The sequence below is a fragment of the Cervus canadensis genome, chromosome 8 (assembly GCF_019320065.1).
Source record: "Cervus canadensis isolate Bull #8, Minnesota chromosome 8, ASM1932006v1, whole genome shotgun sequence".
Lineage (NCBI taxonomy): Eukaryota > Metazoa > Chordata > Mammalia > Artiodactyla > Cervidae > Cervus > Cervus canadensis.
In genome coordinates, this window is record NC_057393.1 from 4,829,448 (window position 1) to 4,853,568 (window position 24,121).

Consider the following 24,121-nt stretch of genomic DNA (forward strand, 5'->3'; position numbering starts at 1 on the left):
TCTTCAGAGCCCCCGAAATGCCTCCCCTTCGGGGCCCATCTCTTTCCTCTGCTCCTCCAGGTACCGTCACCCTGCCCATGCAGAAAGGTCTCCGAGGCTGTTTTGCACTTCTCACATATCTGAGCTGCCTGCCCACCTGGACTTGAATCCCAGTGAGGGCTGGGCCACGCTCCCCGCCCCTCAGGTCCCCTGCGTGGAGACACAGTGACCTGGGCTCCACGGACCCTTCGAAGCATGTGCCACACTGTGGGGCGCAGACATAGAGAACAGACACAGCAGGAGGAATTGAGAGGCCAGCATGGGAACACACACATCACCACACGGAAAACAGACAGCCAGTGGGCTCTGCCGTAGAGAGCTCAGACCGGGGCTCTGTAACAACCTGGGGGGGATGGGGTGGGAGGCGGCAGGCAGGTTCAGGAGGGAGGAAGCATATGTATCTCTGTGTGTGATTCATGTCGATGTATGGCAGAAACCAACGCAACGCTGTAAAGTGATTACCCTCCAATTAAAAATACATAATTAAAAAAAAAGTGCACTGCATGGCTAGTGATCACAAACAACCCTCTGCATGGGCCTCTTCTTGGTTTTGTTTTTCGAGAATAACTAGATCTAAAGTGTGAGATTCCTTTCCGGAAAACTGCACACGGCAGTCATCTCCCACAGTTTAACATGCCCTGCCTGTTTTTGCTACAGAGACTAGAATGTTCAAAAAATAAAGAAGGGTGAAAGAATTAAAAAAAAAAAAAATCTCCCAAAGAATTCTGCAGTTGAAGGATTGATTCCCTTTCATTTATATGAGGGAAAAGTTCTAAGCTTTTTACTGAAAAAGCTGTACTATGAAGCGCAAACAAGGGATTGCACTTGTCGAAATACCTGGAAAAGTGTTTCACTGGAATGTTGTGCTGTTTAAAGATAATGAACAGTGGGGATTCGTTCACAGCTTTTGTTCAGCAAGGCATTTACAATGTTGTTCGGAGAAGGAAGCAGCTGTCTGGGGTAGCAGGCCTTGCATGTCAGGTTCTTCGAGTTTTTCACAAAAGGTCTGACATCAGGACATCCTAACTCATACCAGCGCGGAGCACCCTGGGATTTTTCAGGTCCATGCGGGGTTAAGTACACAGATTTGGGGGCTGAGGGTGGAGATATTACCTTAACAGAGGTGGTCGGCTCTGTTTCTGTTTTTCCAGTTTGAAATGCAGAAGCAAGGGTACTAATTTCATCAATTTACACACTTCCCATCCATAGCAAAAAAGAATACTAAGAGGTAATATCATCTCAAAGGTACCATAACGCTGCTTTAAAAAAGGTAAAAACAAAAGTAATATTGATCCACCAATCTCAGTTCTGTGTAAATATCCAAAGGAAATGAAATCATTATCTCAAAGAGGTATCTGCAACCCCATGTTCATTGCATTTATATATAAATCATGACAGAGATGATGGAATATTACTCGGCCTTGAAGAAAGAGAGAAATCTTGCCATTTGCAACAACATGGGTAAACCTGGAGGACATTACCTGAGTGAAATAAGCCAGACACAGAAAACAAACACTGAATTATCTCACTTACATGTGGAACCTCACTTATATGTGGAACCTCACTTACATGTGGAACCTCACTTATATGTGGAATCTAAAAATGTTGAACCCAGAAGCAAAGAGTCAACTGGTGGTTGCCAGGGGCTGCGGGTAGAGGAGATGGAGAGAGATCATTTGTAGACACTTTCAGTTACGATAAATAAGTTCTAGGGATCTAATGCACAGCATGGTGACTACAGTTAATAGCACTGTTTCGTATACTTAAAATTTGCTAAGAGAGTAGAGCTCAAGTGTTCTCACCACACAAACACTAAAAGGTAACCACTTAAGGTGAAGAGTAAAAGTGTTCATCGCCCAGTCGTGTCCGACACTTTGCAACCCCATGGACTGTAGTCTGCTAGGCTCCTCTGTCCATGGGATTCTCCAGGCAAGAATACTGGAGTGGGTAAGCATTCCCTTCTCCAGGGGTTCTTTCCGATTCAGGTGTATATTAATTAGCTGGATTGCAGCAATCCTTTCATAATGTATACATATCAAATCATGTCCTACACCTTAAACATATACAACAAAAAAGCAATGTCAATTCTAAAAATAGTCTGGATCAAAGAAAACATAAGATTACTTTAAAAATGTCCATTTAACCAACAATTAGTCACGACTGAGCTGTGCTCCATGATTAGAGCTTAGAGGATCCCAGCTCCATGCACATGCCTCCTAATTAAGGGGCTGCCAGGCTGGCTCATTCACCACTATTATTTGATTGAGAAATTTTGTCAACTCCCTTCACAAGGAAGAAATTGGGTCCCAACACGAAAGCAATTTTACACATGTTATGGCAAGATTCAACAAGTACACCAGGGCGCTTGACTTTTAACCAGCTTCAAACCTACTAGGCTGCTAGTCTTAGACAAAGGAAAATGAAAGCTTTTCTTAAAAAAATACAAGGACTTCTCTGGTGGTACAGAGGATAAGAATCTGCCTGCCAACACAGAGGACACCGGTTTGATCCCTGGTCCGGGAAGATCCCGCACGTCTCCGAGCAACGAAGCCTGTGCACCGTAACTATTGAGGCCTCACTCTAGAGCCCAGGAGCCACAACTGAGCCCACGCGCCCCAGAGCCAGGGCTCTGCAAAAGAGAAGCCGGCGAAACGAGAAGCCCCCGCACCACCGCAAAGACATCCCCCACTCACCACAACTAGAGAAAGCCCGTGTGTGGCGACGAAGACCCAGCACAACCAAAGATATGTGAATAAAATAAACAAAGAAAAGTATATGTTTAAAAATATGAGATAGTGCTATCAAACTGAATATTAGCTATACATCTTTATTAACACCTCTAGGTAAGAGCCATGGAGTCTACACACACAGGCACACACACAAACTTACAGGCACATTATTAAGGGCGTACACCAAACTAGTATACATGGAATGGATAAACAACAAGGTCCTACTGTCGAGCACTGGGTGTAGCATCCTCAATGTTCTGGGATAAACCAAAATGGAAAAGAATATGAAAAAGAATATATACATGCATAACTGGGACACCCTGCTGTACAGAAGAAATTAACACAACACGATAAACTGACTATACTTCAATTAAAAAAAAAAAAGGTACACTCAAGAAATTCCCTTTTTTTCCCCCAGCTGAGATATTGATTCTACTTGGGTGAGAAATGATCCTTGGGATTTCTGTCTCCTTATGAGCAAAATGTCATCCCTGGTTAGGCAATTACTAGAACCTCCATTCAGCTTAGAAAGTCTAGGTTTCTAACTATAAATTATGCTCATAATTTGATTTGGGCAAGTGCAGATTTGCAAATCATGTGATTTTCACCAATTCCAACCTGAGTGAACTGTACAGGATGGTGGAAAGGCATTTTAGCTAAATGATTCATGACAAAGTGCAATGCAGATTTTTTAAAAGAGCATTGTTACCTGAAAAAATATATAGTTTAAGGGATTTCCTTGGTGGCTCAGTGGGAAAAGAACCTGCCTGCAATGCAGGAGATACAGGAGACTCAGGTTCAATCCCTGGGTCAGGAAGATCCTCTGGAGAAGGGAATGGCAACCCACTCCAGTATTCTTGCCTACGAAATCCCGTGGACAGAGGAGCCTGGTGGGTTACAGTCCACAGGGTTGAAAAAGAGTTGGACATGAACTTAAATCACGTTTGAGATCTTAATCCCATTCATAAAGATTCTGCAGCCAGAGCACCGGAATCAGGCTTCTCGGGTGGCACCAGTGGTGAAGAACCTGCCTGCTAATGCTGGAGATATAAGAGACACAGGCTAGATCCCTGGGTCGGGAAGGTCCCCTAGAGGAGGTCATGGCAACCCACTGCAGTACGCTAGCCTGGAGAATCCCAGGAACAGAGGAGCCTGGTGGACTTACAGTCCATGGGGCTGCAAAGAGCTGGACACGACTGAAGTGACGGAGCACACACCCTGGAATCAGCACCTGTACTTCTGTGCTGTGTTTGTTTTCCAAGCCTTTTCAGGCATAAAAACATCAGAGTTCTGTCTGCAGGAGGATGGGATTGCCTACGAAAGGAAAAGCATATAGACGTAGGGATTATGAGTCTCAGCTCTCAATAACCCTGTCAGTTCCTACACAGCCCACATCCACTGTACCAAGAATCATTACTGATGCCTTTTACAGGACAACAACAACAAACACTTGGCCATCTTTAAACTGGATTGGAATTAGAAATTCTTAGCTAACAGCCGCCAGAATATCAGAGAATGGTTCTGAACAGTCATTGAGTCTGGTAAGCAGTTCTGGGAGTTACAGCACCACAAACCTTGGAGTCAGAATCAGCTCTTTCTTCAAAAGGGTGGATGATCCAGATAAACTCAGGTACGTGTCTGTGTGTGCTGCGCATATATACACACACACACTGGCCACTCTTAATTAAACACAATGAATGTCAAATAAACAGCTCAAATAATGTCAAGTTTCAAATTACATTTTACTTAAAAGACAAGCCCCCAATTCACAGGCATTTACAAAACAGTCTTGATGTGAACTTCATTACAGGCTCACCTCTACCATGCTGTGATTGCTCGGAAGACTGTCTTCGAGTATCACATAGGATACAGTACAGTCACCATTTAAAAGGTGACATCAGATCTTCTGGGATGTCGTACAAACAGAAAGTCATTTTCAAATGTATGTAAGAGATAAGAGGTGGGTGGTGTTCAGTGAAACGTGATGGGCTGGGCTGCAGTCTGGGGGGCCAAGAAAAGAGCACCCCAACTCCCCCCACCCACACAATGCTCTGTGGCACCAGGAGAGTGAGCCCCAGAAGCTGCACGTCTGAGGCTCAGAGGCCGCTGTCACTGGCCCATCACGATTCTATCTTTACTGCCTCTGTATGAAATCACGTGGTTTCAGGGCTTAGTTTAAATGACTGACACCAGAGCTCCTTCCAGGAGCTTCTGCCTTGGTGAGGACCCTAAGTGAGGTCCCTGGGATGGCCCGGCCTCTCAGAAGACCCAGTCCTGGGCACCAGAGGAAGACACGCCTACCCTGATGCCCACAGTGTGACCCTGCCAGGTGGCTGGACCCTCTCCAAGCCAGGGGGCCCAAGGGGCCCAGTGAAACGGGTCTGAGAAGGTGCCCCTCGGTGGAAATGAGTTGGGTCCTGAGGGAGAAGGGGGTCCCCTGGGACAGAACTGGGAGCAAAGGATGGAGCTGCAGGGTCCAGACGCCGACTGTCGGGGGGAAGGACCCATGTCATAATCCTTTCTGGGGGTGGGGGGTGGGGAGATGGGGAGCCCCGGCCTCCACAGCACCAGAGGGCTGCTCCAGGGGACCACATGGATACTCATGTGTCCCCACTGCCAGCCCCTCCAAGAAAACCGGAGGAGAGAAGGGCAGACGCATGGGGGCACCCTCTAAGTAGTGGAGGCTGGGGTGGGATGGCGTGGGCAGCGTGGGGGCAGGGCGGGCAGGAAATCCCCTCTCAGGAAGGATGCTCACTGTGCAGGCCCCCACCCGCCAGCCCCATGTTCAGCGCCGCGGTGAAGGACAAAGCAGATGGAAAGAAGGAGGCCGCCCAGCGGGTGCTGGGAGACATCAGAGATGGCCTCAGAGACACCCAGCTCCCTCCCAACCTCGTGTCCCTAGGGGACAAGCATCTCCTTCCCCGTGAAAGGGAACACGAGATAGCTGGACTCTTATGCAAGCTGTGTGGCATCAGCTTCTGAGTTTCCTAAACCAGAGGGCTTCCCTGAGAGCTCCATCGGTAAAGAGTCCACCTGCAATGCAGAAGACCCCGGTTCGATCCCTGGGTCAGGAAGATCCTCTGGAGAAGAGATAGGCTACCTCCTCCAGTATTCTTGGGCTTCCCTGGTGGCTCAGCTGGTAAAGAATCTGCCTGCAATGTGGGAGACCTGGGTTCGATCCCTGGGTTGGGACAATCCTCTGGAGAAGGGAAAAGCTACCCACTCCAGTATTCTGGCCTGGAGAATTCCATGGACTATATAGTCCATGGGGTGGCAAAGAGTCAAAACCCTAACTTTCACTTTTCCTAAACCAGGGCTGAACTAGGGGGGTGAGGAGGGCCATCCTAAAGATGCTCTTATCCCTGGGGAAGGAAGCAGAACTCAGGGAACTAGAGCCACGGAGCAGACGAGGGTTGCCAGTTTGGAGAGACAGCCAAGCTCAGTCTGCAGGCAGCATCGTATTTCTTGAGGGTGGATTTCACAGACAAGTCCCAAAGGGCAAATGTGTGTGACTCTCTCACCAAGCAAAGAAACAGTCTAACATGGGAAAGGCCAGGAGCATCCTCTTAATATAAGAGCTTTACCCTCAGGCTCTTGATGGGGAAGCAGTGACACAGACTGGGGTGACACAGTGACCTGCCTCAACGAAGCTGCTCCAGGGCTGAAGAAACAGGGAGGTGAACCCCACCTTTTTTGCTTTTGCTTCCAAGATTATACTCTGCGGAGAACCTTCATGTGAGAAACTCCATCTCCTCTATACTGGTTCCAGAATTTGTCAGAACAAGAGCGGATTCTCTCTCTATGGTTGCTTAATTTGTTCAGGCGCTAAGTCAAGTCTGACTCTTTGTAACCCCATGGACTGCAGCACACAAGGCTCTTCTGTCCTCCAGTATCTCCCGGAGTTTGCTCAGATTCATGTCCACTGAATCAGTGATGCTACCTAAACATCTCATCCTTGACTACATGGGCGCTAAGTCACTTCAGTTGTGTCTGACTCTTTGCAACCCTAGGGACTGTAGCCCACCAGGCTCCTCTGTCCATGGGATTCTCTAGGCAAGAATACTGGAGTGGGCTGCCATTTCCTTCTCCAGGGGATCTTCCCCACCCAGCGATCGAACCCACCCCACCCTGAGGCTCCTGAATTGGCAGGCAGAGTCTTTACCACTGAGCCACCTGGAAAGCCCTTCACTAGCAGGTGTCTAACTCTTCGTGATTCACAAATTATCTTCTTAGATGCTACTTCATTAAAGCCTAGTCAGAATTATTCCCAGATAGTAAGACTGAGGCTTGAGAACACAGAACTTGCCCCACATGGCCCAGCCAGAAGGGGAGGGGAACTGGAGGGAGAAAATAGGATCCATTCCCTCTGGGGACATCCCTGGGGGTACAGAGGATAAGAACCCTTGCCAGTGCAGGGGACACAGGTTTCATCCCTGGTCCAGGAAGATCTACATGCTGCAGAGCAACCAAGCACGCATGCCAACTCCGGAGCCCTGCACCCGAGCTGTGCTCTGCAACAAGAGAAGCCCACGCAACTCAACTGGAGAGGAGCCCCTGCTCTCCACAATAGAGAAGGTTCAGGCACAGCAATGAAGACCCAGCGCAGCCAAAAATAAATAAATTCTTAAAAAAAAAAAAAAAGAACCCATGCCCTCTGACCCCAGCGCCAGACCTCCACCACATGGGGGTGATCCATCTTCCCAGGCAACAGAGGTGGTCCTGGGCAAGCCCACAGAGGAAGATAATATGTGTTTAGGATTCCTTTCTCTGTTAAATGCCAGAGAACCTCAGATACATATTAGGATACTAGATGATCTCATAATTAACTAGTTTTGCAATATTAATTTGCGGTTATACTGACAAGGAGCTTCCTAGGAAACCTAAAATATGCCATACATTCGAGCACATTTCCATCTATCCTACTTCGGAATTCTTCCAGAGTTTAATTTGGTCCATGATGTAAACAATCCCTCATTTTCATCTAGAATGTGTGGCATGTTGCTGTTTTCAGGAAAGAGACAAATCATCTTAATTTATGTAAAGAGTATTCCTAAAGATATGTATAATGGAGTCTGCAAGGCGTAAACACCAAATGTGTAAATATCACAGAATTATCTCTGCACATATTGTCTCAGAAATGGAAACAAATCCCTTTGCTGCAAACAGTCACTCAAGAGAACCTTAAATTTTGTCATTTTGATGTTAACGTGGGTGTGGAGGGAGCTGGGAGGCAGAATTTTAAAAATATCCCCCAAGAGTCTCACCCAGCGTGCAGTGATCCAGGTGCTGCTGGGAAGGGGCTTAGCAGGGGAGTTGAGATTCCTAATCTGCTGACTTTAACGTAGGGAGAGGATCCTGAATTCTTGGGGTGGCTCCAGGGTGGTCACAGGAGCCCTTTTAAAAGCAGGAAAGGAGCAGAAGAGAGATGTGATGGTGGGGTGGGGCAGGGGTGGGGGGCACAGATGGTGGAAACAGGAGAGGGACTGCTGACTCTGAGGATGGAGGAAGCAGGCCTGGAGCCGGGGAGTGGGGCAGCCTCCAGAACCCGGAGACCACCCTCCACGTTCAGCCACCATGGACACAGACCTCACCTGCGTGACCTGAATGCAGGCTCCTTCATCCCAGGGTCTCCAGCTGGGACCACAGCCCTGCCGACACACCGATCTCATTCTATGAGACTCCGGGCAGAGCCCTCCAGAGAGAAGCTGTGGGGTCAGGACTGGGTGTTGCTTCAAGCTGCCAAACTGGTGGGAACTTACATGGAAACTGACTAAGATGAGCCGGAAACTGGCCACGGGCACACACGGGTGTGCAAATGAGCAAAAGAACCTTTCCCCACCCTCCTTTCTCTAAGGAAGACAGACGGGGCACCAAACACTGCACCCACGTGAGACCCACAAGCCGGGCCATGGGTTCCGCGCGGCGCTGCCTCACAGCTGCCCAGGCACCTCACCTGCGTGGCTCTTCTTCCCCAGAGGCACAGCTGGGAGGTACTTCCCACATCTCTGATTTCCCAAATTATAAGCACTCAACATATATTTGCATACGCTAATGTGCCAAATGTAAAATGTAGGGCATCTATTTATCACTAAAATTCACTCTAAAGCAATAACTAACACATGGAAGAATTCTTCATCATGGCATCATTTTGGGTGTGTGTGCGCCAAGCATTCATCTTCAGTACATACACTGCATTTACTTTTCCAACTTTTTTCTTTCCAATGGGGAAGAAGAGAATCCTACGTAAGTCACTTGATTGTAATATAATAAAATATTGTGGCACAAATATCTGTACCTTATATCTTCTTTATATTCCTTAACAGAAGAACCACAAAACAAGACTAATCTGTGGATCATAAATAAGGATATGATTCCTAAAAATGTCAGCCACTCAAGATTATATTGAAACTTGACTCATAGATTCAGATATGACTGAGTCAATATTTAGCTACCCACTTAAAGAGTCTGCAGAGCCTTTAAAAAATAGCTCCAGTAGATTTAAAAAAAAAATTGCTGGGAGATGAGCTCTGCTCGGGAGCTGGATGAAAAAGACAGATCAAGGCAGAAAAATAAGTCAGTCCTCTGTGTCATGGAGATAATCACAAACAGCGATCAAACACACAGTCAAACTTGTCTCCTGCCTGAAGAAAGAGCTCTTAATTTTGAAGGTGGAACAGGACTGTTCTCTTGGAATATGTTGGTTCACTTTTTCCTACAACTTAGGATTTCTTCCATTTGGGTTAAGAATCAAAGAGGGCCAAGGGATTTCATAAATAAAAATAGAAAAATGCTTTATGGTTCACCAAAGAGGAGGGAGGCACAAGGGATCCTGCTCACAGCTGAGAGTGATGCTGTGAAATCCTATTTTATGTATACAGAACAGAACAAAGAATGATGATATGCCCTATCATGGGCAAGCTACCTACCACTTGGGACTCCATGGACTGCAGCACGCCAGGCTTCCCTGTCCTTCACTATCTCCCGGAGTTTGCTCAGACTCACGTCCATTGAGTTGGTGCTGCCATCCAACCATCTCATCCTCTGTTGCTCCTTTCTTGAAGGGAGCTAAAAATGTAAATACCAAAGATATTTCAAAGATTGTGTGTCCCCCAAGGGTTCTTAATCTTTTTGGTGACTTGGATCCTTTTGGTCAGTCAGTGGAGAATATCCTTAGAATAATGTTTTTAATTGCAGAAAATAAATTATATAGGACTAACAACTCAATATTTGTAATGGGCAAAATATTTAAACAGACACTATCAAAGAAGATGTACAGTTAGCAAATAAACCCAGGAAAAGATGTTCTAAGACACTGGTCATTATGCAAACTAAAACTGCAACTAGGTATCATGACTCACCTATAAGAATGGCAAAATTAGAAAAGTAAACAACTCTTCAAGAAAACTGGAGACATCAAAGGCACACTTCATCCAAGGAGAGAAATGGTATGGACCTAACAGAAGCAGGAAAGAGTAAGAAGAGGTGGCAAGAATACACAGAACTATAAAAAAAGGTCTTGACCCAGATAACCACAGTGGTGCGGTCACTCACTTAGAGCCAGACACCTGCAGTGTGAAGTCAAGTGGGCCTTAGGCAGCATTACTAAAAACAAAGCTAGTCGAGGTGACAGAATTACAGCTGAGCTATTTAAAATCCTAAAAGATGATGCTGTTCAAGTGCTGAGCTCAATACGTCAGCAAATTTGGAAAACCCAGCAGTAGTCACAGGACTAGAAAAGGTAAGTTTTCATTCCAATCCCAAAGAAAGGCAACGCCAAAGAATGTTCAAACTATGGCACAGCTGTGCTCATTTCACATGCTAGCAAGGAGATGCTCAAAATCCTTCAAGTTAGGCTTCAACAGTATGTAAACCAAGAACTTCCAGATTTACAAACTGGGTATAAAAAGGCAGAGGAACCAGAGATCAAATTGCCAGCATTCACTGGATCATATAGCAAACGAGGGAATTCCAGAAAAACATCGCCTTCTGCTTCACTGGCTACTCAAATGCCTAGACTGTGTGGAGCACAACAACTGTGGAAAATTCTTAAAGAGATGGGAATACCAGACCACCCAGCTTCCTCCTGCGAAATCTGTATGCGGGTCAAGAAGCAACAGTTAGAGCCGGACGTGGAACAACAGACTGGTTCACAATCAGGAAAGGAGTAAGACGGGGCTGTACCTTCTCACCCGGTTTCTTTAACTCCTATGCAGAGTACATCATGTGAAATGTTGGGCTGGATGAATCACCAGTTGGAACCAAGATTGCCGGGAGAAATATCAACAACCTCAGATAAGGAGATAACACCACTCTGGTGGCAGAAAGTGAAAAACCTCCTGATGAGGGTGAACCAGGAGAGTGAAAAAGCTGGCTTGAAACTCAATATTCAAAAAACTAAGATCGTGGCATCTGATCCCATCACTTCATGGCAAATAGAAGGGGGAAAAATGGAAACAGTGACATATTTTCTTTTCTTGGGCTCCAAAATCACTGCAGACTGTGACTGCAGCCATGAAATTAAAAGACACTTGCCCCATGGAAGGAAAGCTATGACAAACCTAGGCAGTTGGTCAAAAAGCAAAGCATCACGGTGCAGACAAAGATCCATATGGTCAAAGCCATGGTTTTTCCAGTAGCCATGTACAGATGTGAGAGTTGGACCATAAAGAAGGCTGAGCACTGAAAAACTGATGCTTTCAAATTATGGTGCTGTAGAAGACTCTTGAGAGTCCCTTGGACTGCAAGGTGATCAAACCAGTCAATCCTAAAGGAAATTAATCCTGAATACTCATAAGAAGGACTGATGCTGAAGCTGAAGCTCCAATACTTTGGCCACCTGGTGCAAAGAGCTGACTCACTGGAAAAGACTCTGATGCTGGGAAAGACTGAAGGCAAAAGAAGTGGGCAGTGGAGGATGAGATGGTTAGATAGCATCACTGACTCAATGGACATAAATCTGAGCAAACTCCAGGAGACAGTGAAGGACAGGGATCCTTGGGGCAGGACTTAGCAACTGAACAACAAAACAACAGACAATAGCAAATGTTGGCAAAGATGCAGAGCAACTGAAATCCTCCTCCGCTGCTGGTAGGAAAGCAAACAGTACATCACTATGGAGAACAACTTGCTTTTTTAAAAAAATAATGTCACACACATGTGTTCAGCAATCCCATCCTGCTTACTTATCCAAGTGAAACAAATCTAGATTCACAGAGAAACTTATATGCACATGTTAGAGCCATATTATTAATGTGTGTATGTTAGTCACTCAGTCATGTCTGACTCTTTGTGACCCCATGGATTGTAGCCCGCCAGGCTTCTATGTCCATAGAATTCTCCAGATAAGAATACTAGAGTGAGTTGCCATTCCTTCTCTAGGGGACTTCCGAACACAAGGATGGAACCTGGGTCTCCTGTATTGCAGGCGGTTGCTTTATTGTCTGAGCCACCAGGGAAGCCTGATTTTATTTATAAGTGCCCCCACCTGGGAACAGCCCAAATACAGCCCCATGTGGAGAATGGGTAACCAGAAGTGAGTATATCCATACACAGAATACTACCCAGCAATACTGATATACACAACAGCAAGAGTGACTCCTAAACCCATATGCTAGGTGAAAGAAGCCAGACTCAAAAGGCCACGTAGTGTCTGATTCTATTTATAGAACATTCTAGGAAAAGCAAACACTCTAGGAAGGGAGGACAGATCAATGGTTGCCAGGAGTCAGGGGTGGAGTTAGAGAGTCTACTGTAAACTCACAGCCCGAGAGACTGTTTAGTTGGGGGGGCACGGCTGGATTCGTGAAGGTGGTGGTGGTTACGTATCTCTATGCATTTGTGAAAGCTCATGCAGCTGTACACAAAAAGGGTGACTTTTAAATTTTGAAAAAAAAAATTTTATTGTTCCTAAGTAAGCCAGGCAAAGGAAGACGAGTATCATATGATATCACTTTTATGTGGAATCTGAAAAAATGATACAAATGAACTTACATACAATACAGAAATAGACTCACAGACATAACAAATTGATGGTTAGCAAGCAGGAAGGGGGGAAGAATAAATTAGGAGTTTGGGATTAACATTAAAACACTCCTATATATAAAATAGATAATCAACAAGGACCTGCTATATAGCACAGATATATAAAATAATCAGCAAGGACCTTCTATACAGCACCAGGAGCTCTTAGTATCTTGTAATAATCTCTAAGGGAAAAAAAATCTTAAAAAATATATATGTGTAACTGAATCACTTTACTATACACCTAAAATTAACACAATATTGTAAATCAACTATACTTCAATAACAAATAGAACTTAACCGTAAACTAAAATATATATATACATATACATTCTTCCGACCATGAAAAAAAAATGTTTAAAGATGTGAGGAATGACAAAGGAAGCCAATTATATGGAAATAAAGGTGTAAATTTTTCCCCCTATCTAAATTTCCAGACCCTCTGAATTCTATCCGTGGACTCCCAGGAGACTCCAGGTTAAGAATCCCAGAGTGCGGACCAACACACTCAGGGATGTTACCACAACAGTCCCTATGGCCGAAACTGTTTGGAAATGCGTGCGCGTCGCTTCAGCCGTGTCTGACTCTTTGCGATCCTGTGGCTGTAGTCCGCCGGGCTCCTCTGTCCATGGGAATCCTGTAGGCAAGAACACTGGGGTGGGTCGCCATGCCCTCCTCCAGGGGAGCTTCCCGACCCCGGGAGCGAATCCACCTCTCTTCTGTCTCCTGCATCGGCAGGCGGGGTCTCTACCGCCAGAGCCGGCTGGGAAGCCTGCTGGTGTCCTCACCCCCCCAGGTGGTGCCTGCCGCCTGCAGCTCCCAGCGCACCTGACCCCACCGGGCAGACGCGTGGGGAGGGGACACGGTCACCAGGGAACCCTTCGGAGATGCCGTGCCAGACCAGCACTCTTGGGCGCAGTGCCCCTGATTTCCTGCTTTTGCGGCCCCCAGCACCTGGCCCAGGTATAGACTTGATAAACACCTATATTTGTTAAACAGGTGAAATATCCATCTTTGTTGATTTCTTTACAAAAATCAATTTTACCTATTTACCATACAGCTCATACTTCCAAGTAATTTACTTAAAATACCTTATTGCTTTAACACTAAGTATTTATATAATAATTTTAATTGAATCAGGATTGGTAACTTTATTATTTGGGCTTCCCTGGTATCTCAGCTGGTAAAGAATCCATCTGCGATGCAGGAGTCCCCAGTTCGATTCCTGGGTTGGGAAGATCCCTTGGAGAAGGGATAGGCTACCTACTCCAGTATTCTTGGGCTTCCCCGGTGGCTCAGATGGTAAAGAATCTGCCTGCAATGTGGGAGACCTAGGTTTGATCCCTGGGCTGGGAAGATATCTTGGAGAAGGAAATGACAACCCATTCCAGCATTCTTGCCTGGAGAATCCCCATGGATAGAGGTGCCTGGCGGGTTACAGTCCATGGGGTTGCAAAGAATCAGATGCAATTAAGTACAGCACAGAATCTTATGACTTTAATACTAAGGATTTATATAATAATTTTAACATGAAACAAGATTGATAACTTTATTATTTACATGACATATACCATGGAAGTAATTAACCTGAAAAATTACAGTTGACAGAATCTAATTACATAAATCACCATGAATGCAAAGCACCTCCTAATTTTTATTTTACAGTGCATATTACTCCTTCCCCCCAAATACAATGGCTTACAGTTGTAACTTGAAATGTATACCAATCCAAGGTTTAATTTTGCTTTTAAGATTAAGTAGCACATGTGTAATTTAAAAGTGATTTGAAACAGCAAACAATGTCATTGGGCTTACAATTAATGAGGTTTTGACAACTGCAAACAAATTGAATGCATAAATCTATTCACAGCAATCTCTGTATTTAACAGACATGTCACTGAGCGTGACTATACAGTTAATTTTCATTCTCCAGTGTGAAAGCTGATTTATGGTGACCTTGACCTCTAATACTGCTCTCAGCATTTGGTTCAGTTATGAAAGTTAGGCTGGACAAGGAACATTATGAAATCAAATGCCACGATTTCTTTCTTTCTTTTTAACTTTTTTGGCCGCACCACATGGCATGTGGGATCTTAATTCCCTGACCAGGAACGGAATCTGGCCCCCTGCTCTGGAAGCAGGAAGTCTTAACCACTGGACCACCAGGGAAGTCCCATGATCTTTTTTTTTTTTCCTGTGACTTCAGTACAGCCCTTATCTACCAAATACTGTGCTTTCCAAACTGTTATTTCAAAGATGGATACACATTTCCAGGCCACACCTCTCAGTCTGTACTCAGGGTAGGATGTTTCCTAGTTACTCAGCCTTGTAGACGGACTCAGCATAAACACGCATGTTGAGCTAACCCAGCACACAAACCTCTCACACTCCCAGAACAATCGGTTCTAGGTACACAGAGAAAAACCAGTAAAGACATGAAATAGGGGAATGGATTGGCACTGGAACGTTTCTGAAAGAAGGCCACATAGAATCAATACGAACTGATGATAATATGCGCATTTAAAAACAGTTAAAGAACTGCTGTATCTGCACTAAGGTTTCACCTATTTCCTTCCCACTCAGAAGTTCCAAGCTCTAAGGAAACAAAATGGTCTTGTCAATAACAAACACGATTTACTGAAAGGGAAAGAAGGCCAGGAAGTCAGCACACAGATGAGAACTGGATAAACAAAACAGGAGCAACTGAGAGGCTGCTTTCTCTGTTAAATGAAAGGAATTTTAAGGTTTGTTCAGATGGTTGCGTGAGAATGGCTGGAAAATGAGTGAAGAACAGCAATAAATCTTCTTTTGAAGTTTTTCTCTAAGTATAAATCTGAAGGCTACTACTAACGTAATTTGCGAATCTTGGGAGGGGGGGAAGCAATTCAGGGTTATTGTATTAGGAAGTCAATATTCCCTCTAATAGTTTTTGCAGAGTGCATTAATTTTCTTGGCCAAAAAAATGATGGTGCTTTTTCTGTTTTATACCAAAATATAACACAAAAATATGGGGAAATCCAGTTAAATAACGACAGCAAAATAATAATCATAATAACACACTAAAAGGCACCCAGATTAATGGAAGTTACTATCCGCTCTTAAAAGTAATGGCTTTCCAGGTGGCACTAGAGGTAAAGAACCTGCCTGCCAATGCAGGAAATGTAAGACACGCGGGTTCGATCCCTGGGTTGGGGAGATCCCCTGGAGAAGGAAATGGCAACTCACTCCAGTATTCCTGCCTGGCGGGTTACAGTCCATAGGGTCACACAGAGTCAGACATGACTGAAGCGACTTAGCATGCACTTAAATGTAAAATTAAATCAGGAAAGTAATTCACTCTATGTCCCACCATGGAATCAGAATCATTTGTATTCTGACATACAGAGTAAAATAACCCACTGAAAAATGTTATTTACTGTATGTTCTTTAGCCACATATTTTATTCAACGCGGTGGCCATCTCAGGATGTCCATCCGGAATTGCAGGAGCCTCAACTCAAGCTGCCTCGGTTCCCAGGCACGTCTCCTCCAAGCTGCTCTGCTCATCACCACCCTGCCTGCCAGGGTGGCGACCGGCCCTGCTCGGACAGCCGACAGACCCGGGACGGAAGCCCCTCTCTGCCACCTTCCAGGAGACAGGGCTCCGAACAACCTGTGTCCCATGTCCAAGGCTTAGTTTTGCTAACCATAAGATGGGCTGACATCTTACACACATTCAACGTTAAGAGAATTCAGCGACACAAAGGGAATCCACTCCATCCTCCTATGCCTTCTTAGAGGGGGCATCTTGCCACAAGCAGTATGATTCCAGGGTCTGATTTTATTGTTGCTTTTTAAAAAATTATTAAAAAAAGAATCTATGTTTTAATAACATAGTCTCTGAAAACAGAAGTCAGTGCCTCCTCGAGTGTCCACCAATGACACTGATGGGTTCCAATGCTGGAGGAGAAAGGGGCTGAATCAGTCTTACTGATGTAGTAACACACGTTCTTACCTTCCTACAGGCATGAGAGACCCGCCCTGGGGTGGAGGCCGCCCCAGCTTTCCTGTCCCCCTTACTCTGTGGGGATGGAGACTTCAGGTATGCACACACACGGCACGCGGAGGCACCTGAATGGCAGCTGTCTCCTGTGTCTCCCCCTGTCTCTGCATCTCTCCTCTCTCAAGCAGACTCCGACACCAGCTGCCCGACTGCCCCCCACCCAGCTCCTCATCTGATGGTTCTGCTCGCTCCTGTTCCACCTGGATTCCTCTGCACACACAGAACCTATCACGGCCCCCGCGGAGCTGGGCCCATGCCTCTGCCCTGCTCCCCACGCTCCTCCCGTCCAGGCCCCTGCCCCCAGTTAACCAGGAAACCTAAAGACAACTCTTGGAAATGGAATCAAATTTTCCTGCTGTGATGTGGAAGCCTCCCGCAGAAGGGGAAAAAAAAAAAACTAACATTAAAGGTGAATTTTCCAAATCTAATTTCCCAGGCAGAACAACTAAAAATGTTTGCTTCTTCCCTTGTTCACCACTAAACACGCTCATGTTAAAACAGCCTTGTGGGCAAGAACAAAATAAAAACAAGCTCTTTAAAAATTTTAATAGCCTGTGCTTCCTTCCAGGAGACAATCAATTACAGTAGAGAAGGAAAAATGAAGAAAACAAACCAACCTTCAGTGTTTTTATTCTTCCACACAGCATGAAACACTGCAAACAGTTATACATAAAGCCGTCATGGTCCCTCACTATGAGCAAAAGAGGAAACCTGAAAGTTGGATCCTCTGCCTTGAGAAAACACAATACGCAGAGTCTTGACCTTAAAAAAAAAATCATTAAGAAGTGATTATTTGTTCCCTAAAAGGATTAGCTGCTTTACAAAAGGATTATCTACAGACTTCTAGAAGGTATTAAGCTTAGCCAGTGTGTATAAGCCACGATTCAAATTAACATAACTTTTCAGGAATATATTAATATGTAATACAGGGTGTACTTGCAGACAAAAATAACCCTCGGGCTCAGTACAAATCAGGCAGCATGAATGCCGGTGTTTGGGGGATGCCCTTAGCAGCCTCAACTCTTCCTCCTACTTTTGAGCATCCCTCTTAGGTGCGTCATCAGTGGTTCAAAGCGCTCCCCCTCCCGGGCAGGATCCCACCTACATCCCCCCCTCCACGTACCTGCAGCCCAGGTTTTGACAGGGAGGTGACCGGGCTGCAACCATCAGTCTTACCAGGACTGAGTCTTCGGGGTGAGTCGTGGATCCAGGGATGTCCTGAAACCGCGGGCAGAGGGTGCAGCTGCGAGGGCCCAGCAGCAGCAACATCCACAGCCCCAGCAGCCATGAACCACAGCCCACATCCTCGCTGAAAGCTTCTGGTGGCCCAGCCGTGCCTGCAGCTCACTGGGAGCCTTGGCCCTGCCCCTTTTCAGACCGTTTAACCAGCTTTCCAGTTGATTCCAAGGACCACTCCATAACTCTCTGCCAGCTCCTTTTCTCAGTTCTGTGCTGTTACTGCTAAAAGCCACAACTAACACACCCAGGATAGTAAAAGAATAAAGGTTCCTCACCAACATCTTCCTCATTAGCAGGACTGATACTAAAGCTGAAGCTCCAATCCTTTGGCCACCTGAAGCAAAGAGCTGACTTACTGGAAAAGACCTTGATGATGGGAAAGACTGAAGGCAGGAGGACTGAAGGGGATGACAGAGGATGAGATGGTTGGATGGCATCACCGACTCAATGGACATGAGTTTGAGCAAACTCCAGGAGATAGTGAAGGGCAGGGAAGCCTGGTGTGCCTTGGTCCATGGGGTTGCAAAGAGTTGAACACGACCTCACTACTGAACACCACCACCACCTACTCTTTGGAAAGGACCGGTCATTCTTCTCTGTGTAAGTGGGGCTAACCTGTATGACCAATGGAATACTGCAGGAAAGACCTTGTGACTTCTGATGCTAGGTCTTAAAAGATGTTTCAACTTCTGCCTCACTTTCTCTGGGACCACTGTCTCTGGGGGAAATCAGCTGCCCCTCATAAGGATGCTCAAGTGATCCTTTGTATGTCTCCACATGGGAAGGAACTGTGGCCTGCAACCCAGAGCAGACATCAGCTTGCCAGCCAAGGAAGTGGGTCTTCCAGCTCCAGCCAAGTCTCAGATATGCTAGCTTCAGACAGGTGTGTGTGCTCAGTTGCTCAGTCATGTCCGACTCTCTGTGACCCTATGGACTGTAGCCTCCTCCCAGGCTCCTCTGTCCATGGGATTTTTCCAGCAAAAATACTGGAGTGAGTTGCCATTTCCTCCTCCAGGGGATCTTCTCGACCCAGGGATTGAACCCGTGTCTCCTGCACTGCAGGCAGAGTCTTTATTGCTGAGCCACCAGAGAAGCCCCTCAGACAGGTGAGACAAGACAAAATTGCCAACTCTGTTCCGGAGCTTGGAAAACTGAGGTCTGTGCCAAAGGCTGCATTTGGCACAGACCTTATTTCACAGAACCACCTCGTCAGTGCCCGGGAGTGTGCATTGCAAAGTATCCCAGGGACTCCTCTGAAGGCCTCTGCTTAAAACAGCAAGAGCACTGAGGGCGGAGGTTTTCTGGCTTTGCTCATTCATTAGGGCAGCTACTTTCTAGCAAGCTCAGCTACAGTTGTACCAAAGCTCCATTACTTCTAGATGCAAAAATGGTACATTGTCAATAGTTTTTCAGTTCAGTTCAGTTCAGTTGCTCAGTGGTGTCCAACTCTTTGAGACCCCACGGACTGCAGCTCGCCAGGCCTCCTTGTCCATCACCAACTCCCGGAGCTTACTCAAACTCATGTCCATCGAGTCGGTGATGCCATCCAGACATCTCATCCTCTGTTGTCCCCTTCTCCTCCTGCCCCCAGTCCCTCCCAGCATCAGGGTCTTTTCCAATAGTTTTTAGGGAAGATGAAATGCACTGAGATGTGTGGGTCAGAGCCAATGTTTCCATGTTCTGCAACCAAATGGGACCCTATTGAACATCTCACCCACACTGTCCTGGTTAATCTTGCAGTTTTTGTTGTGTAGGTCATGAAATAGCCCCTGAACACACAGAGAAAGGGAAGTTGGACAGAGGGGAACAGGCTGGCTGTAGGCTGAGGGTGAAATCCTACTGACAATAATTGTTGTTTAGTCACTCAGTCCTGTCCAACTCTTTTTAACCCAATGGACTGTATCTGGCCAGAATCCTCTGCCCATGGGATTTCCCAGGCAAGAATGCTGGAGTGGGTTGCTAAATCCTTCTCCAGGAGGTTTTCCTGACCCAGGGACCAAACCCACATCTCCTGCATTGGCAGGCAGATTCTTTACCACTGAGCCACCAAAAACTATACATGTGCCAAATCACACATCTCAAAAACACCTCGTCCACCTTCCCTTGTCCTTCCTGATGAAGAACGAGGTCTGTGACCCTATAAAAGTGAGTCACACAGTCATGTCTGACTCTTTGCGACCCCATGTGGACTGTAGCCCGCCAGGCTACTCTGTCCACGGAATTCTCCAGGCAAGAATACTGGAGTGGATTGCCATTTCCTTCTCCAGTGATCATATCACTCAGCCCCATTTCAGGCCCAAACTCTTTCTTGATAAAAATGCTTAGGAGTTCGTTCCCACATGTTCCTTTGATTTGTTCAGACACGCAGTTTCCCAGAGACATGACCTGCCTCACACCATGGTTAATTGTATTTTTTATGCATCTTGACACAGTATTTAAACCTCCACCCAAAGGCTCCTTGTATTCGTCATGGATATTTTCCAGCTTAAGCCTCCTGCAGGGAAACGTTCCCCTCCAGCCAGACCAGACAGCACAGCGTTTACAGGGACTTCATCTGGATCTGTGCTGCTCGATTAAGGGGCTGAGCTCCTACCAACCAGAAATCAGGCAGGGTGGGGTGAGGGCAAGTGAGCGGGTGCCCCACCTGAAGGTCAGCTCCAATCCTAGGTTCATCCAGACCCTGCCAGAGGCAACAGGAAGTAAAATATGTGTTGTTTGAACTTTGCATTAAAGAAAGACTGTGACTCCAATACTAGGGTATCTTGATAGAATTTTTCCCAACATGGAAACTCTCCATGGAGCTGTTAGGACTAAATCAAAATGATTCTCCAACCAGGAGCAATTGGGCAAACCGTTCTGGTATGCGGTCCTCCTGGGCTTGTAGCACTCAGCCCTGGGTATCTGCGGTCTCGTGGGCAGGGTCTCTCCCACGGCCCCTGAGGGGGCCCCGTTCCCCGAAGCCTGTCCCCCTGGCCTCCTCACGTGAGGAGGCAATCGGGTCTTTTTATTTTTTGGAGACTGGACAGCAGCAGGCTGGAAACAATGGGCATTTCTTGGACCAGCTTGGCTGTTACTCATTTCAAAAGAATGGCATGCCGGCGGTGAAGTGCCAGCTCCCAGGGCCGCCGGCCCGGGCAGGCATGCAGCGGGCAGGAGAGCGGCCCGAGGCACGATCCACAGCCGCTGCCACCCGTGGGCCCTCATTCCACAGCGTGAGTGTCCCCGACACAGGAGGGTGAGCTCAGGAGGGCTTGGGGTTCTGGAAAAAAGAAGTCCAGGGGTGGAAGAGAGCTGAGTAGGGAGGAGGGGGCAGGCCAATGGGTGACCCTGCCACCCTCCCCATCTGGCCTTAAGAGTCCAGCCTCCTTTAGACGTTAAGGTCAGGAATAGAGTCCCAGGAATTTGGGTTCACTACCAGACAGATGGGCTCTTGAAAGAGAGCCTGGCAGAACTGCAGTTCTAGGGGGTGGGGTGGGGAGGGACAGCCACTCAGCCATCACCACCCAGTGGAAATGCCCGCCCCCCACCATGAACACATGTTGCTCCGGATTGACAGGAAGGGAAGAGGCACGGGAGGCCCTCTCGGTCCCGCAGGGGTGACTCCAGGACCTCGGGGCGGTCCCCTTGCCACACACGGTCCCCCAAGTGAGGCTGAGCTGTGCCACTGGCCTCTGAGGGGAATCCTGGGGGCAGACAGATAGACAGACATGGAAGCCCAGGCCCCAGGTAAAGGCTGCAAGGGCAGGATCCGTACATTCTATTCAGCACTGGGGCCCCAGCACCCAGTAGGTCTCCTGTTTATGTTTACTGAACGGATGAGTGGATGGATGTACATACATGGCTATGAGTCTCCTGGGGCTTACGGCTGCGGGAAGGAACGCCCCCACTGCCAGCCATCACCACCACCATCACCACCATCATCACCACCATCACCATCATCACCACCACAATCACCACCATCATCACCATCATCATCATCGTCACCATCATCACCACCACCATCATCATCACCATCATCACCACCATCACCACCATCATCATCACCATCACCACCATCATCACCACCACCATCATCACCATCATCACCACCATCACCACCATCATCACCACCATCACCATCATCACCACCATCATCACCATCATCACCACTATCACCACCATCACCACCATCACCATCACCACCACCACCACCATCACCACCATCACCATCACCACCACCATCACCACCATCACCACCACCATCACCATCATCACCACCACCATCACCACCATCATCACCACCATCACCACCATCACCATCACCACCATCACCATCACCACCATCACCATCACCATCACCACCACCATCACCACCATCACCATCACCATCATCACCATCACCATCACCATCACCACCATCACCATCACCACCACCATCACCATCATCATCATCACCATCACCACCATCACCACCACCATCACCACCACCATCACCACCATCATTACCATCACCACCACAATCACCACCACCATCACCACCATCACCACCATCATCACCACAGTCACCACCACAACCATCACCATCATCACCACCATCATCACCATCATCATCACCACCACCATCATCACCACCACCATCACCATCACTATCACCACCACCATCCCCTCACACTGTCAGGAACCAACCCTCCAATGTTTACTTGGTTTAGTCCTCCTCATTCCAAAACTGTCATCTTTTAAAAAGCAACACTTGAAACTGGCCCCCAGTGCATCCCCAACACCTCATCATGGGTCAGTCTGTCCAAGAACTCTCATTTAGGATGGAAGTGGCTGGAGCAGGACTGAAAGGGGAGCAGAATGCAAACAAAGGAGATTCCTGAAGATTCCAGCCACCCTCAGGGCAGCACTCAGGACTGGTCCCCTCCCCATGATGGTTCCATTTTGGTCCTATGAGCCACAGGTACCAGGTACCACCTCAACCCCACTGTTAGCCCTGCAAGGCACTGGTGCCTCCTCCACCTGCCCAGGCAGCTGCAGTGCCACCCACTGCCCACTTTCCACCCATGGAAAGTCCTGACCTCATTCCTGGGCCCCTGAAAAAAGCCCCTGACTTTTTCTACCCGGCCACAGGTTGGGATTTCCTGGGGAGCTTTGTAAGAAATGCAGCTCCTGACCTCACGATACGCAGGGGGCTCTGGGACCTGCCCTGTGACTCAGAGGCATGTCCTCACTGGAGAAGACCACCCAGAGACTCTCCTGCCCCCTGCCCACCCCTCATTAACCACCCCCAACACACACACATCATCAGCGCTTCCCTTCCTCAGAACTCTTCTTTGCCTCCCCCAGCCCAAGACGGAGCACAAGTCCACCCATTAATTCTAACGCCATTCCTGGGCAGGCCCAGGGGTCCTCCCATCCTCTTCTTGAGTGGTCCACCCTCTTCCCTTCCCCTGAAGGCCCCAGCCACTCTCCCCTGAAGGGTACAGTGGTTTGAGGGGAGCTGCTCCACCCCCGACCCCTGGCAGGACACAGGGCCCCAGCCTGGACAATCAGAATAGGGCGAACCCTGGCCACACTGCAAGCTTTGGGCGCGGTGAGCGACTGAGGCCTGGTGCATCAGAGCCAAGGAGACTCACTCCGGAGTCCACAGCCTCCTGCTCAGGTGGTGGGGGCGGGCGGCTCTCTCCTGCGGGGAGGATGGATAGGAGACTGCTGGAGACGCTGGAGGAAGAGCCTGTCGTGAGAAGGAGGAAGGGGTGGGGTGTTGACGGCGATGCTGAACCACAGGATCCTGCTCTTCCCCAACCTTCAGTTACGTAAGCAGGTGAGGCCCCTCGTGAGATGACCTGTGTTCCCGTCTCTGACCCTCCAGGATCCCTGACCATATGGAGCCTGTCTCTCCCAGCCTGTGGGGCGACATCACACTTTCCTCTGCACTGGGGCCCCCGGAAGTCCGGGCGGAGGGTGGGGTTGGGTGGAAGAAAGGGGGAGCTCCACCCTGAGGTCCAGACTCTCTAGCAGACCCTCCCATAGATGGCCCTGGAGGCCACAGCCACATCGGTCATGGAAGTTGT

At 47.6% G+C, this 24,121-nt stretch overlaps 1 protein-coding gene across 8 annotated transcripts in view; it reads right to left on the reverse strand.

The window, feature by feature from the left end:
• Positions 1 to 24,121, reverse strand: part of PTPRE (protein tyrosine phosphatase receptor type E) — a 179,707-nt gene that overhangs the window by 146,253 nt on the left and 9,333 nt on the right. Inside the window, exon 2 of one of the 8 annotated variants that reach the window (XM_043475092.1) lies at positions 3,934 to 4,082. The exons of the other annotated variants lie outside the window; for them this stretch is intronic. The gene's annotated coding sequence lies outside the window, so the exon portion shown is untranslated. The remainder of the gene's footprint in view (positions 1 to 3,933; positions 4,083 to 24,121) is intronic. 8 annotated transcript variants of the gene reach the window in all.